The 18,420-nt window shown below is 33.5% G+C and overlaps 1 protein-coding gene across 1 annotated transcript in view; it reads left to right on the top strand.

The window, feature by feature from the left end:
• Positions 1–300: 300 nt before the first annotated feature.
• The window catches only part of LOC149785929 (uncharacterized), a 116,686-nt gene continuing 98,566 nt past the window's right edge, over positions 301–18,420 (top strand). Inside the window, exon 1 of the mRNA XM_089976165.1 lies at positions 301–2,361. The gene's annotated coding sequence lies outside the window, so the exon portion shown is untranslated. The remainder of the gene's footprint in view (positions 2,362–18,420) is intronic.

The following is an 18,420-nucleotide window of genomic DNA, read 5'->3' as shown; positions in this document are numbered from 1 at the left end:
TCTACGATGCATATATCACTTTTCCTTTCTATTGACAACTGCAATACCTCTATATTGAATTATTCCTAATTATGGCCAGGTACTAGGGATATAGAACAGATAACAAAAGTCGCACCTGTCTATCCCCGGCTTCTCGCAAAGAGGGCCTGCAGTTAACAGTGTACGCCGGTTTTAAAGTCACTTATTGTGATCGTATATCTAGCGGTCAACCAACCTTCATGATATTTAGAAACAATTTCAAGTAGTGTGTCCTTCCATCTTTGATAGGTTGAACAACAGTATACACAAATCCCTGTTTGCTTTTCTTGACGAGGTACTGTTAGACTCGCTGGTCTGATTTATCTTACGGGAGAAAATTGGACTAGGTATGTACAGAGGCATTGTTCGGCATGATATTTGATAACAAGCTATTGGAGCTTTTATTATTTTTGCGTGTTTAGGAAAAGGGGGAATCGCTGAGTATAGATGTTATTCGATATTTAGTTTTCTTCTTTCGTGCTCAACCCAACTATATAAACCTATGATTCGCAGAAGAACACAGAACACAGAACACCAACAAGAAAAGATGGATCCAAAATACTACCAGATGTGGCCGCTGTGAAATGTATTTAAAATTTGGATGTGTTAATGTAGCCGATAATGATAAAGCAATCATGATTTGACAAATGCTTAATTTTCTGCGTTCAATCCATATCGAGATAAATCAGATGATTTGAAAACATCAGTTGATAGATTAGACAAATTACAGCCAATCAAAAGTATTCAAATGAAGATAATTTTAAATTCAATGTGCATTTTTTTTTAAAACTTGAGTTAATACACTCTTCGGCATTGTACGGAAAATAAATCAACCGGACGTTTTATCTGTAATTTCGAAAACAGTTATTCAACAGGAACATCTGGTGTATCTATCTGAACACACTCGAGACATGCTCTTATCATAGTAAATAGAACCTGCAGATTAGCCCACTTATTCATTTAATATTTAAAAAGTGGAGTCCTCTCCGTGGACCGGCATGGTACTATTTGGACACTGTAAGATAAGATATAAATGAGTCATAATTATACAGTATTTTTAAAACATACAGCTGAAGGAGCATTTATACAGACGAATCTCATTGTTAGTGTATATTATACAACGAAGTTTAATCTTCATGAAAAACACGAAGCATTGAATTTACTTTATGGAACAAGGATGGAATGATTCAAAGGCATTAGCAACTTATACATTTAACAGCTATAACGTTGATAGCCAGTTTGATCGGATTCTACGGTTCGGAAACAAAGAGGGTTCTATTGATTCCATAAAATGGATACATCCATTACTAGCGGGCCATCCCAAACTAGATTGCAGTCACTGATTTCGAAATGATAAGCCTATTATGTAACCAATCCTGTCTCGCCAGTTTCACCTGTCTGCAAGAAGCATGATCAATATTGATTTATAAAAAAGACGAGTCCCTCAGGTATTGTAACTTTATCTTTCAATATTTAGCTCCAGCAGGCCGGAAGGAACCAGAGTGAATGGAAAAATAGAGACGCTGACTTTATTTGCATAGCATCGTGGAACGAATATTATTTTCATTTTTAAGTGAATATAGGCAGTATGAATTGGAGCTGAGGGACTATGTCTGACATTTGAGAACATTTACCTGGTGTATTTGTCAGATTGTTGCAAATTAATTTTCAATCATTTGAGTCTATTACTTGGAGGGATAAAGCGGATCTGGGTGGATAGTGAAACCAGGATACTAGTGTCATTCGCAAATCTGGATTGATTGAATTTCCGATTATATTAAATGCAAACATTAATAATTACATCCTGCAGGAATGAATATGTTTAACTTGTGATAATATTTGATTATCGGAGAGATTCAGCATACAGTGTCCCATCAACTGTCTGAAACGATGTCGAACAGATTGTAGCATTCCCAGAGAGAACAGGAGGTTCCAGGATTTGCGTAGACTCGCTTAAATAGAAGTACAAAGGCATCATTGGTATATGTACATTCGTCAAAATGAGAAAGGTTACTCATGGCCCGGTTCACTGACTTGGAAGCATATTATACCAATCATCCCTTGATGAATATACGGGATGAATTTCTTGCCGCCAAGAAGACGAATAAAGAAAAGTATTGAAGCTTGAAGGAATAACAGTAACCGCTTCTTATTTCAAAACTGCTCGTGTTGATTTGTGTTGGTGTTAATAGATGATTTTCACATAGATTACAACTCACAAAAACAACATAGTATTCGAAATCCACGTATGGGTATATATGACAAGGATAGTTCTTAGATTCGAACTGCTCCTATATTTTCTAACAAGTTCGGAGAATAAACATTCTTCATTGATTTGAAAAGGTAAGTGAATGCATTAATATAGATACATCTAACGTTGCACTAATTGCATTGCTTATGCATACGGCTCGATTTAGTAATCGTCTTCTGTCATTTTCTAAAAGCACTGCGAATCATTTCTTTAATTCCCAAGATTATAATGACCAAACGTTAATGTTAGTTGTTTTAGTTTAATGCACCCAAAATAGGAGTGAGGTGTGTGGGGGGTGTGTGATTTTTAACGTAGCTTTAACTATTTTTCAGTCATATTGCTACGATGTCTGCAGTGTCGCAGTTTATAGTGATGTCTAGCACTGGGACATCATGCTGCAGACATGTAGCATGATATCCCACCCAGTAACATTATCCTGACACCAGGCCGACCAGTCCTAACACTAATCTCTTAATGCTGAGTGCCTATCGAGGCTGCTGCTAGTACCATTTTTATAAGTCTTTGGTATGATTCGGCAGGTTATCGAACCCACGACCTTATATATATATATATATATATATATATATATATATATATATATATATATATATATATATATATATATATATATATATATATAAAGGATAGATAGATAGTTAGATAGATAGATATACATTTATCTCAAAGACCCCTCTCAATGTTTAATAAAAATAAAAGGTTTTCATAGAAAAATTTGAAAAGAAATTAGAAATTGGAAAACTCAAATTGAACAGTCAAGGTCAAGGATACTCAGTCGGTGGGATTTCAAAGCTTTTCAACAGCAGATGTTTTGCTCCATGTAAGTCTCAATAATCTTTTACTGTAGATTGTGCAAAATGTTTACACAGATGTTTTATTTGGCATTTGGAGTCGTATGTTTAAAACATACCCCATCCATCCTAACGTGGAAATTTCTTTCTGTATCCCTTACATCGTATTTGTATTGATACAGTTTAAAACATGTACATATCAGATGAGATTTGTTCCTTAATTTGAAAATTTCTACCTGTTGTCAATTCTTGTTATATGTCCAAATTAGAATATCGCATTACGTTCAACGATTAAATTCATACATAAAACAGCCAGATTTTGTAGTATGAACCTCCCTAATACCCATGATATATTTTACTTCGTTTGTACGCTGTAACCAAAGGAAATGTTTTTAAAAAAATACATGAAATTTCTGTTGCGAATCTCACAAAGTTTCTCTAGCAATCATTGATGCAGATGCCGAACGGAATTATTTATCGTGTTTTGTTGATAGATAGATAGATAGGTAGGTAGATAGGTAGGTAGGTACGTAGGTACGTAGATAGATAGATAGATAGATAGATAGATAAACAGTCTTACACAAGTGCTCATTTCAAAAGAAATTTATGAAACTTTCAAATGGAATGGGCATACTTATATAGCGGCTATTTTCTTTGGCTATGTTCATACCGGATATAATTTCGCCACTCGTTAAAATATCACGTTTGTGGTACCACACCATGAAATATATCCGGTGTTGACGTAGGGAAAGAAAATTATCTTTTTTATTATATACCAAACTTGCTACATAATCAAAATTTGGAAGATTAAATTCATTCTCTGGCATAACATGGTCACCCCAACCCAGTTTTCGTAAAGTCACCTAATTTTCATCGGATAGTCATATATAAATATGTAACATAAGATAGAGGTACGATTGGGTTGACTTAATCTGTCACACTAAATTTTATTTTTATCATTTTGTAAACTATTTGACCATTTCTGAAAACAGTGCAAATTTGTTTCATCAATGCATCGAGCAGATTTATTGTTGTTGTCAAGGAAGTAAGGGGAAATAATTTTTTCATAGAGATGCAAGCCAAATTTCTTTATCAAAGATTAGCTTCCATGTCTGTAAAGTAAGGCATTTATATTTATTTGTTCTAGCTCACACAGCAGCCATTTTTTCTGCAGGTACAACTTGAGTTGCAAAGCATGAAAAGAAGTCTTATATTTTTACATGTGAAACTATCAGGATATATTTTTCACATGTAAAAATATAGATATGGGAAAAACATGAAAATTATTTCGCAAAAAAGTCTCTGTATTTCACACCTTAGGATATGATAAAAGATTATATTTTTTACACGACCAAATATATTTATTGTAAAGAAATTGGAGAACAGTCTCTTCAAATGACTTTGAAATGCATTCGGATGCCTCTCTCACTGTGTCTGTGCCTCGCTCATTACTTATGTGCCGCGTGAATTATGGATGTGCCTCACTCATTACGTATGTGGCTCATTGATTACGTCTGTGCCTCGTTCATTACATCTGTGCCTCGTTCATTCCGTCCGTGCCTCTCTCAAAACGTCTTTGTGATGTCTTGAGGTTTATTATTTGTGTTACATAACAATAATATGATATGGTTATGTTTACCTAAATTACACAGTAGACTTTAAACTTTACATGGTTGATATGGTTCGCCATGGATATTCATTCTGTATATCTTTTTACCTTATAACAAACTGTAACTGTTTAAATCTCTTCATCTACGTATTGTGCGTCAATGATCTTCCGTACAACAAATGAGAGTTTTGTCAAATTCCTTTGATATGGCGTATGGATACGCCTCGGGTTGACGGCGTATGGATACGCCATGGCCTGACGGCCTTGACGTTTACCTATTGCAGCGTATCAAACTACCAAATTCGTTCTTTCCGCAGACTCAGAACAGTTATGTTTGTATTTCATATATATTTATTCACATCTAGTTCTTTAAAATGAGGAGGGGTGATTTAATGGAGTGCTACAGCGTAACATGGGGAAATCGCCCGAGACCGAGACTTGAAACCACGCGAACTGACTTAAGATGGCAGCAATCGGTGAAGGCTAGAGCTTTGGGCAACTCCCTCCCACCCACCCCCAGCCATAAGTACACAACACAGCTACATCGATATGAAATAGTGGAAGTAGTTGTATGAGATGCTAGATAATTGAATATGTTTGAGGTGTTCTTCCGACTATTGTCGGAAATCCAAGAGCATGCGTCGAATATCTTAAATTTAAATCAGTCTTTGACATTACTACCATTTGTTTTTTAAACAGCTTTCTTCAATACACCTCTTGAGTCGGGTAGGATGTCATAAACCGGGGATACACTCGAGCTTTACAGCCGTCAGCAGGTGCGCAAACATATCAGTACAAACACCACAGGCAACATGGTGATAACGCTGAAGTAAGGACAAATTTGATTGACTATAGCATGTCGCTAGTGGTTGATATCTATCGCGTCTGCTGATGAAATTTTAAAAAAGAATGGCTTCAGTTTATGTTTTGCGACTGTTGCGATAAGACACTATGCGGAACATTACAATTAATTAAATTGTTTGTTTACCCCCCCCCCATATTTACAAACGTTTTCGATAATAATAAAACAAAACTCAGCTACCTAAATTGTAAATATCTGCTTATATGTAGAATTCAGAACATTGACTATATTGTCTTTTTTACGGCACTGAACTAGTGGAAACTGACAGAAATTTCCTCCTTTGCCTTTTCTTCATTTAAAATTTGCACCGCCACCGAGGGTGCTGCATGGGTAGGTTCATATTTACCTTGGTGGGCTGGTTGCTTAGGGTTGTGTTACGGTTGGTACCGTCATTTGCCATATTGACATTACAGTAGCAATTTTAGCACACAGTTTCATTTTACAGTCCGTAAGTATTAAAATTTCAAAAGTACATTTTCTCAACCAGCCCTAGTCAACTACTATATAACATGATACATATGTATTTTACGTTTGTTGCTTTAATCTCTTCAGTTGCGGATAATGTACTATGTTTTTCTTTTCCTTTTTATTGCGATTGCTTGTATCTTTTTCATTTTATCCTTTTGTTTTCTTTACTCCAAATTATTTGTGGGTTGGTGTTTTCGCAGTAATTAACAGACATTCAAAAATCATAATGTTAAATAATTTGACTGATAAGTCTAGATTTATTGTTTTGATTCATACGGTTGCATTTCAGTTACATTATGATTTGAATATGCTAATGTATACTACATGTGTCTATTATTTCTGTCTGGTATTACTGAATGCAGTGTACTGGTTAGTTTGCCGCCAGACAATACCAGTGCGTCTTTTTCTCTAGTTATTTTCACTAACTGGCGTTCAAACAAGTTACCTGATATTAGTGCTGGTAACGATCAAATGATTACGCACAGCTTCTAACTCCTCGAATAGTCACAAAGTGATCAAAGCCAGTACTAATGCCGGATTAAGCTTTTTCTGTTTTAAATCGTTTTCAGTGTTTCGTGTCAGATAGTTCTCTCATATCATTCGTTTGATACATCGTGTCTCTTCGATATAAAATGAAATGGCAGTTTGCACAACTGTATGTTTCTGATCTTATTGCATTAAATCTTTGAATTCAACCGATACTTCTTTTTCTTGTATATAGCTCTCGAATATAATTAAACCATTTAGCCATTAAACCATTAAAATAATCGTTCAGTAGGCCAAAATATTAGAGTGGTTATAATGAATGTTTACATTTAAAGTGTACATGGATCTTTCTCTACTGTCATTTTGTTTAGTTTTCTCTACATTCGAACTCGTCGTTTAATTCACACTGAGTACGAAAGATGCCTTCATTTCTTATGGTTTTCTCAGGGTTGTATCATGGAAACTTGTTGAGCAATTAACTCAAGTTTAAATTCAAGCATCTTTTTCTTTAATAAATATGGATACAAGAATTAGTCTGGGGATTTTTAAAAAATTGGTCCTTCTACTAGCATGCCTAATTTCGATTGGACAGATATCCATGTACATCATGCATTTTTATCTCTAGAACTTTCAAGACAACGGTGCGAGATGTTTGACTAAATTAATAGTAGCATCGGAGTACATCTGCCTTTTTAGTGACTTTAAACTGTCAAATATGATACAGTTTGCAAAAACAAGATGGAAAATAATTGCGATGACGGCGGTTGTCGTGGTGATGGTGGTTGTGAAGATGATTGTTGTGATGGAAGTTATTTTTATAGTAGTATTTGATGTTGTTGCTGCTGCAGAAATTCTTATATAAAGAGGAGAAAAATGAAAAGTGTTTGTTGTAATATTTTTTGGCATGTCAGTCCCAACTTGTTTTTCCTATAAATTCCTATCATTGCTGTTTGATTTTATTACAATTTTGTCTGTACAATTTTCATTTAAGGGAACGACATTTTAAGTGAGGAGAAAGCTCAAAATAAGTTTAAGCTTGTTACACAGTCCTTTGTAGCTCTTGTTAGATCTTCTGTATTTATTGTTATTGCTGAGTTTTTTCTTTTCTTTTATTTTTACTCTGCCATAATTCAGTGGCTGGAAAAGTATGGCTAACTATTTTGATTCCATAGATTGAGTGTAAAACCGACTTCAGAAATTTTGTACTTTTAATCAAAATATGTGAGCCAGATGTAGGTGCAAAAGTTCGGTTATTTGAACGAGCAAAATTTTATGTATGAATTGAATGTAAAAAGTCCAAATATCTAAATATATTTCTTTCACACGGCAGGTATTAGTTTATGAATGGAATTTTTTATATCTTGAACTGTCATCTACCATTGCGATAAAAAATGCGTGAGATCGTTTCGAAAATAGGTATAAATATGTCTCGATTTCAGGAGAGCCGACGAACTTTGAAGGTGTGACAATGAAGTATTTCGAATGATCGGGATTCTAAAACGTCTATCTGCATTCTTCCTATCTTTGTTTTGTTTGTAACTTTTGGGGTCCTTATTGTTATATTGGTCATATTTATTTTATACAATCGCTCGCATGTCCTTCAGTAAAACAAGATTTGAATGCTCTGAGCGTCCGTCTGTCAATTGCAACCAGTTTGTAGTGAATTGGACGAATTAAAAAATATAAATCCACTGTCTTAGGCTACCACTTCTTTAATGCTACCAGTATATTAAGACAAACTATATGTTTTAAAACTGTCATTGCAGAACCACCTATAAATACTGCTCACCGTTACTGAATTATTTGTAACCATACTAAGATGGTATGTAGAAAGAATGCAGATTTTTCTGAACCGAGATGAAATAACAACAAAACAATGAAGATATGTCTGCTTATAATAATCATTTATGTGCGAAATCTCGATAATCTAGTTATAATAATCTTATCTCTCAGATCTGGAGAGCCTGATTAGGACTGAGATCTAATTACAATAATCCTTAGTCAGAAATCTCGATAATCTGATTAAACGTATATTAATCCGTCATGTCAAAAAATTTCGATTTTAATCAGTTTTTTAACCTGTAGTTTGTATGTTTTATACTGTAAAGCATATCAGAGTACTTGTCACGAACCAGCATTATAGTGCCGAAATAATGTAAATCGTCATTAAGACAATCAGATATTCCTTTAAAGGCAGTGGTCATGGACATATATAATAATTTCAGAGGTTCTTATTTTCTGTTTCTTTGTCTGTCGTGAATCTTTCACAAAGTCGATGACGTCAAAATAAGACATAATTTCAGTTTGCTTTCACTGTGTCAGGTCGTGAACATTGTTTGTATATCTTAATAAGTAATGTCCGCATTGAATTATGTCTTTGTCTCTTAATATGTTACTAGAGTTTTCAAGACTTGTTATTCTATAATCATTGTAAAGATTCCAATGGTTAATTGCTTTAATGATGTTTCAGTTATTGAAACCCACACACCAAGCCAAAAGTGTCATGGTCAGAGACCACTCCGGTGGCCTAGTGGTTAAAGCGTCCGCCTTGGATGTGAGAGATCGCGGGTTTGAACCCCGGCCGAGTCATACCAAAGACTTATACAGACGGTACTATCAGTTGCCTCGCTAGGCGCTCAGCATTAAGAGGTTATTGTAAGGACTGGTCGGCCTGGTATCAGGATAATATGACTGGGTGGGATATCTTGCTACATGTCTGCGGCATGATACTCCAGTGCTAGACATAACTATAAACTGCCACACTGCAGACATCGTAGCGATATGACTGAAAAAGTGTTAAAACTATGTTAAAAATCAAAACACACACACATGCACGCACACACATACACACACACATACACGCGCGTTTTCCCAATAGTGTACCGGTTACTTATTGCGTATATCTATCCCCTTTGGAAAATCCATTTATGTATGGGGTGAACTAAATGGAAATTACGTGTCTCCCACCTTGTTATCACTATATCAATCGTCGTTAAATTCTAAGATTCTGTATTAATGATTAAATTAGCAGATATTGAGATAATTATTGTATAGTAATTATCACAGGGGCACGTCATGTTGGCTTCCGATATCAGCTGGTTAATTTCATCTATGTTCTAATGACGATGCACTGGCACAACTCGCTGGTGATCATGGTTGGGATGTAAACGTTTATGTCTGAGCCTACATTACTCAGGTTGTTTCTTTATTTGAATACTTTCCACGTTTCTCAGTCAAAATCTAGTAAATATCAGCGGCTGATTAAAACAAGATATTTTAAACACATAATTTCATGTACACATGGAAAATATAAAAAGTATTATCCATGCTGTTTATTTTACTCACTTGATTAGTGAGTGTAATTAGGTCTACACTCTATGAAGTTGTATTGCATTCACAAACCGGGTCAGTATATTGAAAAACGTAAATAAAACTTGTCATTTAACATTGTTTAGTTTTTTCGTCATGCAACAGTCACTACACGTGACCGGCTTTATTACCCTTATAGTCATAAAGAATGGGCAATCGGTTATGAAGAAGACGAGATTTTAATCAGATTGCATGAAATGGCTGAATTAGTGGATAACAATTACCGATTATTTGCATTATGTTTGTTAGTTTATAACCAATTCGCAACTAAAGACGCAACGAGCACACTTACCCACACTTGCAATTGTTACGACTTCTTGGTCTTAAAGTATGCAACAGAAAATTTAAATTCTCTAAGTTATGAAATTTTAAGAGGAACTCACAGTAATGTGAACTAAACCCCGAGTAATCGTAAACATTCTATTACAAGTCCATTAATATAGAGTGTTCAGAATTGAATTAGTCTTGAATGTTCTGATGAACCAGTAGCCTTGAATGTGCCGATGTACAACTATTTTTTCTGAATGACATTGATATAATCACCGATGTCTTTGAATGAATTCACAGTAATACCAAGACAGTGTTTAAGTCCTTAAGTCGATGATCACTTTGTGTGACAGTGTCGATGCAAAGATAACCGATAGAATAGGCTACGCGGTGAAAATGCAGCTCCTTCAGTAAGAAAATGGCGAACCTCCTATATCGGAATAAATAAGAAATAAGGATGCTTTCTCTCACACTGGTGGGCCAAATGAAACGATGTTAACAAGCAGTAATAAATAAGGTGTTCATATTAATTGAGCGCGTGTTAGTTTAAGTTTTCATGTGCATATAATTACTAAACTCCTCATTTGATTCTCATCGTGCTTATAATTTAAAGATAAGATAGCTCACTCGACAATGCTCCTTCGCCCCTCTTACCTTGGTATCAAGTTTAGAGTCATAGAACATTTACGTTACAGTTTTGATTACATATTTATTTCTTTGCTAATATGTCCTAAGGCCATTGTTATATACTCAGAATAATTGGAACCGACCATAATGAAGCTAAGACAATGTTTTCTAAGACAGACTTGCTCACCCTTATGACCTTGGGTCAAGGTCACAGCGGTTAAGGTTTTACTGACTTTTTTTCATTTGCTTCTACATTTCTGAAATGCTTTTTTTAAATTTCCTTTATGTTTAGAGTGAACAAATATATCTTGGGGTCAAGGTCAATCATATAAAAAAATTATGCTAAACGTTTGGCTAATGTACATTCATTTGCTTGCATTTCCTAAATTCCTTGATGATTTTCTTCAAGACTTGGTATTAGCTCCTACAATACATTCTTTGACATGATCGCGTGGTGCAGGTCATACGTTTTACATCAATATTAGATCTGGGTTCCATCTGCAGGTTTTGTCCTTTCTGTTTCCAATCGGATTGTGTGCCCATCAAAGTGATCGCATAAGGTAAGAAAAAAAAAGAAAAAAAAAAGAAATCAAACTGCATGCAAATGAGGGATAGACCGCATGTCTTAAATGATGATTGAGATTATTTGTTTAGAGATACATTCAAATCTATCAATCTAAATCATTTTTCTGTGTTAACCAGCTATTTCCCCCCACCCACCAAAAACATGTTTACGAAATGATTATCCAGATGCAGTAGACAATAGTTCACATCATTAAAGCTGAAAATGATACAGAATAGGGCGTTATTGGTCTAGTTGTTAGCGCATTGACCTTTGTGTTATATTTCCCAAATTCAACTCCGTTAGGTCAAGGAGACGTATTTACTTGCACCTTCACTGGCATAATCAATGAAAGCGCGTCTTTATATTCTAGCTATAAATCACGATTACACGAGTGAGTAATTGGTAACAATTCATTCCATCCGAGGCAAGATCTGAACAATTCATATTTTTTTCTGGGTGATTTAACTATTAATTTAAAATGATATTGATACGAAAACAGTATCGATTAAGGTACAATTCGTGCTTATTTTTTTCTTTGATTAAATTTCAAGCTTTCATATAAACATCGATAAAAACCATCTAGGTGCCTAAAGTATAGACAATCCTACATTGAAGCAGTAAGTGAAATACTTTTTTTAGAAGATCTTATTTATTTTGTCTTTTGCATGTGGTTGAAAGGAAATAGAAAACTTTTGGGGGACTGTTATTTAATATAAAAGAAATCGATACTTGGTATATGTTCATACCGATTTAATGACCATATGCAGATTGAGTTGTTTTCTATTTATTCGGTCAGTATCTATCCAAGGTACATGGAAAATCATTTTAAAAAAGTTTGGGTTGTTTTATTCCATACAGTCGTGTTGTAAAAACCACAAAGTTCTCTCGAAATTCTTCATAAATTTTTATTCAGTGTTCAATGCAAAGTACGCCAAACTTTACGACACAGTTCAAAGTATTATAGAATCAACTACCTTCGCTGAGATAACTGTGTAGAGGTTGCTGTATTTGTATTGAAAATATGAAAGAATCATTTTAAGCGCGTCTGCAATACGTTATGAGTGCAGTATCGTTTCGATTAAACGATTATATAATTTGCCCATTTTCATGTGGAATATTATTTATTATATACTCAATCTCCTATACATAGGAGTGATTTTGAAATGAACGGCACTGTTCGCTATAAAAAAAAAACAGATGCCAACACATAACCCCCACATACATTATTAGGATGGGACAAATCAATACTGAACACATAACCCCCACATACATTATTAGGATGGGACAAATAAATACTGAACAGAAATATGAAGATATTATATTCGATCGTTTAAATGCAATGGTACATTGACTTTTTTTAATCAACAGTCTTATGTGACTTTTGTCTTTTGATATTGTCCATCGTTATGTTGTAAGTGTATCAAAAAAAAGATAAAGATAAAACCAACATTAGAAAGCAAGAGTGGAAGAGGGTGTCTAAGTGTGAATAATTTGTTTTATTGGAATGAAGGGGAAAAAAAGTGAAATTATAGTTAATAAAAGAAAAGCATATATAGCGTCTTGTTTATGAAAATCAATGGCATTCTGATCGATGTATGGTCATTACCTTGTCATTAGTCATATAGCGTTTTGTTTATGAAAGTCAATGGCATTCTGATCGATGTATGGTCATTACCTTGTCATTAGTCATATAGCGTCTTGTTTATGAAAGTCAATGGCATTCTGATCGATGTATGGTTATTACCTTGTCATTAGTCATATAGCGTCTTGTTTATGAAAGTCAATGGCATTCTGATCGATGTATGGCCATTACTTGTCATTAGTCATATAGCGTCTTGTTTATGAAAGTCAATGGCATTCTGATCGATGTATGGTCATTACCTTGTCATTAGTCATATAGCGTCTTGTTTATGAAAGTCAATGGCATTCTGATCGATGTATGGTCATTACCTTGTCATTAGTCATATAGCGTCTTGTTTATGAAAGTGCATGGCATTCTGATCGATGTATGGTCATTACCTTGTCATTAGTCATATAGCGTTTTGTTTATGAAAGTCAATGGCATTCTGATCGATGTATGGTCATTACCTTGTCATTAGTCATATAGCGTCTTGTTTATGAAAGTCAATGGCATTCTGATTGATGTATGGTCAGAGGCGTAGCTATGATATTTTGCGCCCGGGGACGAACTATAAAATAGGCGCCCCAGCTCCCTCCCCGTTTAATCACATTTTTGAATGTTTATGAAAGTCAATGGCATTCTGATCGATGTATGGTCATTACCTTGTCATTAGTCATGTCCTGCAAGTATGTTGGAATTCTTCTGAGTAAGACCAGAAGATTTCTCAATGCTGTAAAGCTAAAAATATTGATCTTGACAAATTTATGGAAAACAGTGCAAAATGCGCAAGAGTCATATTAAGAATAATACTGAACCATGTCAAGGCATATAAAATGCTTATAGATGGTTTGATTACGTAGAATCTCTTTGGATTAGCTTCTGTACATTATGGAACGAAAAGGGACAGACGATCATTTCGGTGGGGGGGGGGGGGGGGATAGAACGATTTTCTTTTGAGCTGTTATATTATTTTTCTCTTTTACCTCAAGATATTTTTTTTAAATAATATAGTGAATATGTTCTTTTTTCAAACAATAAAAACAATATTTTTTATTCAACCTAATTGAGGCTCGGAATCCTTTTCTCTCTTACCTCCAAAAAGTGTAGGTTGATCCTTTAATTGATGAATGTCATTACATATTTGACTGTCTCTATTTCAAAACATTAAAGATACTCTACCGAGAAAGAAATATCAAGGAAGTCGAGATATATTACTTTTCCTTTTTAAATATTTGTTAATTTAAAAATATGTTGAGCGTTTAAAGCTGTATCAACTTTGAAGAGTTATCAAGTTGATTTTAAGTTGATAATGGGAATGTATATTTTGTATAACTTGAATCCCATAGTAGCATTGTATATTAAACGAAATCTTTGTGATCTATATATATATATATATATATATATATATATATATATATATATATATAGAGAGAGAGAGAGAGAGAGAGAGAGAGAGAGACAGACAGACAGACAGACAGACAGACAGACAGAGAAACAGAGAGAGACAGAGAGCTTCTTCTGTTCAACAGTTAAACAGTTAAACTGAAAATAAGAATGCTATTTTCAAAAACTGTTATTATTAGTTGAACAATCTTGCAACAACTATTTAACTTTATTGCCTAGAACACCTTATTTACAATATTACGATGTTAATTTCTCCATTAGCCTCTTGTTAAAATGTGATATCGATGTTAGATGCATGTATATATCCGTTTGATATACTTTGTACTCCTTATTTGACACATTCATGACCTTAGCCACATAAACTGTCAAACTTTGTCAAACAAACATATCATACATTTCAAGATGTCTCGATAAATGTTTTTCTTGATCAAAATAAATTATAACCGATATAAATCTGTATTTTATGAATGGTAACTGTTATTTATACAGCGGACAATGAAATCCGAAGCAGTTATGCTACTTTCTCTTTTCTTACTAATCAAATAATAGAAATAAATATCAACATAAATCAATGTCATGAGTAGACCGATTATGCTTGGTCATTTAAATCAAAATGCACTCTTTGGATTTAAAAGTCTCTAACCAAATATTGGTGTGAACACTTTCACTGACGGGGGCATAAGCAACGTTTGCTTAAAATCATATTGAAATTAAAGCGTTATACAAAATCTAAAATAGTGTAAGATATTTGTAACCTATCATATGTCAGTTCTATGGATAGTCGTTTTACATTTCTAGTATAATCAATTATAAATGTCTTATAACAGCATTGTACATCAATTTTCGATTTATGTATTAAGAAACATGTGCTATAACAGCATTATACATCAATTTTCTATTCATTTAGTAAGAAAAGTCTTCAAACTCTCAGCCATTGAAAATATTATATATTTAAATAACCAGTTCATTTGTAGTTCAAAGCATATTTTTTCGATATTGCACCATTTTATATTCCTTTTTATGAGATATCACATATCCCTAAACTTATTTTCGAGTAGAGAGTAAGAATATTCAGATAAATGTATGACTTTCCTCGCGCTAGTTGTTGCATCCTAAAAGTGAAGAAAGAATATGAGTGAACAGAAGCTGATAGAAGATGACTCCCGTTATGGAGCACTTCAATGGCATGAAATGGCGACGCATCTGAGACCCAAAAGAAACCTTAAAAAATATGTAAAACATGTCTGTACTCAGGACATTGATGTATTTACTCGAATGAATGTGTGATTTTTTTTGTGAGTCATTCGTTGTGAACACTATTAAGAAAATACTCATATATAACATAAAAGTACATCACAAGTAGCTTTGCAATAAAAAAAAAGATTATTACAAAGAGATAGTGCATTTGAGTTTTTAGAAGCTTAATTAAACTGAATAAAGTTTAACTTGCTAAATCTGCATTGAATTGAATAAATTGGTTCATTTATTCAACTTCGACAGCTGCTAATATTTTTTGCAGCTATGAATTTTGTATAACATTTGGTTAGAGCTATAAATATAGTCGTTAAGCAGGGCATTCTTGCCAAAAAAAAGAGAAGTACTGCATGATTAAACAGGTAAAAAAGAGAAGTACTGCATCATTAAACAGGTAAAAAAAGAGAAGTACTGCATGATTAAACAGGTAAAAAAGAGAAGCACTGCATCATTAAACAGGTAAAAAAGAGAAGTACTGCATCATTAAACAGGTAAAAAGAGAAGTACTGCATCATTAAACAGGTAAAAAAGAGAAGTACTGCATGATTAAACAGGTAAAAAAGAGAAGTACTGCATCATTAAACAGGTAAAAAAGAGAAGTATTGCATGATTAAACAGGTAAATAAAGAGAAGTACTGCATCATTAAACAGGTAAAAAAGAGAAGTACTGCATCATTAAACAGGTAAAAAAAGATAAGTACTGCATCTTTAAACAGGTAAAAAAGAGAAGTACTGCATCATTAAACAGGTAAAAAAAGGGAAGTACTGCATCATTAAACAGGTAAAAAAGAGAAGTACTACATGATTAAACAGGTAAAAAAGAGAAGTACTGCATGATTAAACAGGTAAAAAAGAGAAGTACTGCATCATTAAACAGGTAAAAAAGAGAAGTATTGCATCATTAAACAAGTAAAAAAGAGAAGTACTGCATGATTAAACAAGTAAAAAAGAGAAGTATTGCATGATTAAACAGGTGAATAAAGAGAAGTACTGCATCATTAAACAGGTAAAAAAGAGAAGTACTGCATCATTAAACAGGTAAAAAAAGGGAAGTACTGCATCATTAAACAGGTAAAAAAGAGAAGTACTGCATGATTAAACAGGTAAAAAAGAGAAGTACTGCATCATTAAACAGGTAAAAAAGAGAAGTATTGCATCATTAAACAAGTAAAAAAGAGAAGTACTGCATGATTAAACAGGTGAATAAAGAGAAGTACTGCATCATTAAACAGGTAAAAAAGAGAAGTACTGCATCATTAAACAGGTAAAAAAAGAGAAGTACTGCATCTTTAAACAGGTAAAAAAGAGAAGTACTGCATCATTAAACAGGTAAAAAAGAGAAGTACTACATGATTAAACAGGTAAAAAAGAGAAGTACTGCATGATTAAACAGGTAAAAAAGAGAAGTACTGCATCATTAAACAGGTAAAAAAGAGAAGTACTGCATCATTAAACAAGTAAAAAAGAGAAGTATTGCATGATTAAACAGGTAAATAAAGAGAAGTACTGCATCATTAAACAGGTAAAAAAGAGAAGTACTGCATGATTAAACAGGTAAATAATGAGAAGTACTGCATCATTAAACAGGTAAAAAAAGAGAAGTACTGTATCATTAAAGAGGTAAAAAAGAGAAGTACTACATGATTAAACAGGTAAAAAAGAGAAGTACTGCATGATTAAACAGGTAAAAAAGAGAAGTACTGCATGATTAAACAGGTAAAAAAGAGAAGTACTGCATCATTAAACAGGTAAAAAAGAGAAGTATTGCATGATTAAACAGGTAAATAAAGAGAAGTACTGCATCATTAAACAGGTAAAAAAGAGAAGTACTGCATCATTAAACAGGTAAAAAAAGAGAAGTACTGCATCTTTAAACAGGTAAAAAAGAGAAGTACTGCATCATTAAACAGGTAAAAAAAGGGAAGTACTGCATCATTAAACAGGTAAAAAAGAGAAGTACTACATGATTAAACAGGTAAAAAAGAGAAGTACTGCATGATTAAACAGGTAAAAAAGAGAAGTACTGCATCATTAAACAGGTAAAAAAGAGAAGTATTGCATCATTAAACAAGTAAAAAAGAGAAGTACTGCATGATTAAACAAGTAAAAAAGAGAAGTATTGCATGATTAAACAGGTGAATAAAGAGAAGTACTGCATCATTAAACAGGTAAAAAAGAGAAGTACTGCATCATTAAACAGGTAAAAAAAGGGAAGTACTGCATCTTTAAACAGGTAAAAAAGAGAAGTACTGCATCATTAAACAGGTAAAAAAAGGGAAGTACTGCATCATTAAACAGGTAAAAAAGAGAAGTACTACATGATTAAACAGGTAAAAAAGAGAAGTACTGCATGATTAAACAGGTAAAAAAGAGAAGTACTGCATCATTAAACAGGTAAAAAAGAGAAGTATTGCATCATTAAACAAGTAAAAAAGAGAAGTACTGCATGATTAAACAAGTAAAAAAGAGAAGTATTGCATGATTAAACAGGTGAATAAAGAGAAGTACTGCATCATTAAACAGGTAAAAAAGAGAAGTACTGCATCATTAAACAGGTAAAAAAAGGGAAGTACTGCATCATTAAACAGGTAAAAAAGAGAAGTACTGCATGATTAAACAGGTAAAAAAGAGAAGTACTGCATCATTAAACAGGTAAAAAAGAGAAGTATTGCATCATTAAACAAGTAAAAAAGAGAAGTACTGCATGATTAAACAGGTGAATAAAGAGAAGTACTGCATCATTAAACAGGTAAAAAAGAGAAGTACTGCATCATTAAACAGGTAAAAAAAGAGAAGTACTGCATCTTTAA

The sequence above is a fragment of the Sinohyriopsis cumingii genome, chromosome 12 (assembly GCF_028554795.1).
Source record: "Sinohyriopsis cumingii isolate HCF-2022 chromosome 12, ASM2855479v2, whole genome shotgun sequence".
In the NCBI taxonomy this organism is placed as follows: domain Eukaryota; kingdom Metazoa; phylum Mollusca; class Bivalvia; order Unionida; family Unionidae; genus Sinohyriopsis; species Sinohyriopsis cumingii.
Note: the sequence above shows the minus strand (reverse complement) of the source record. Positions and strands in the feature narration are given on the sequence as shown.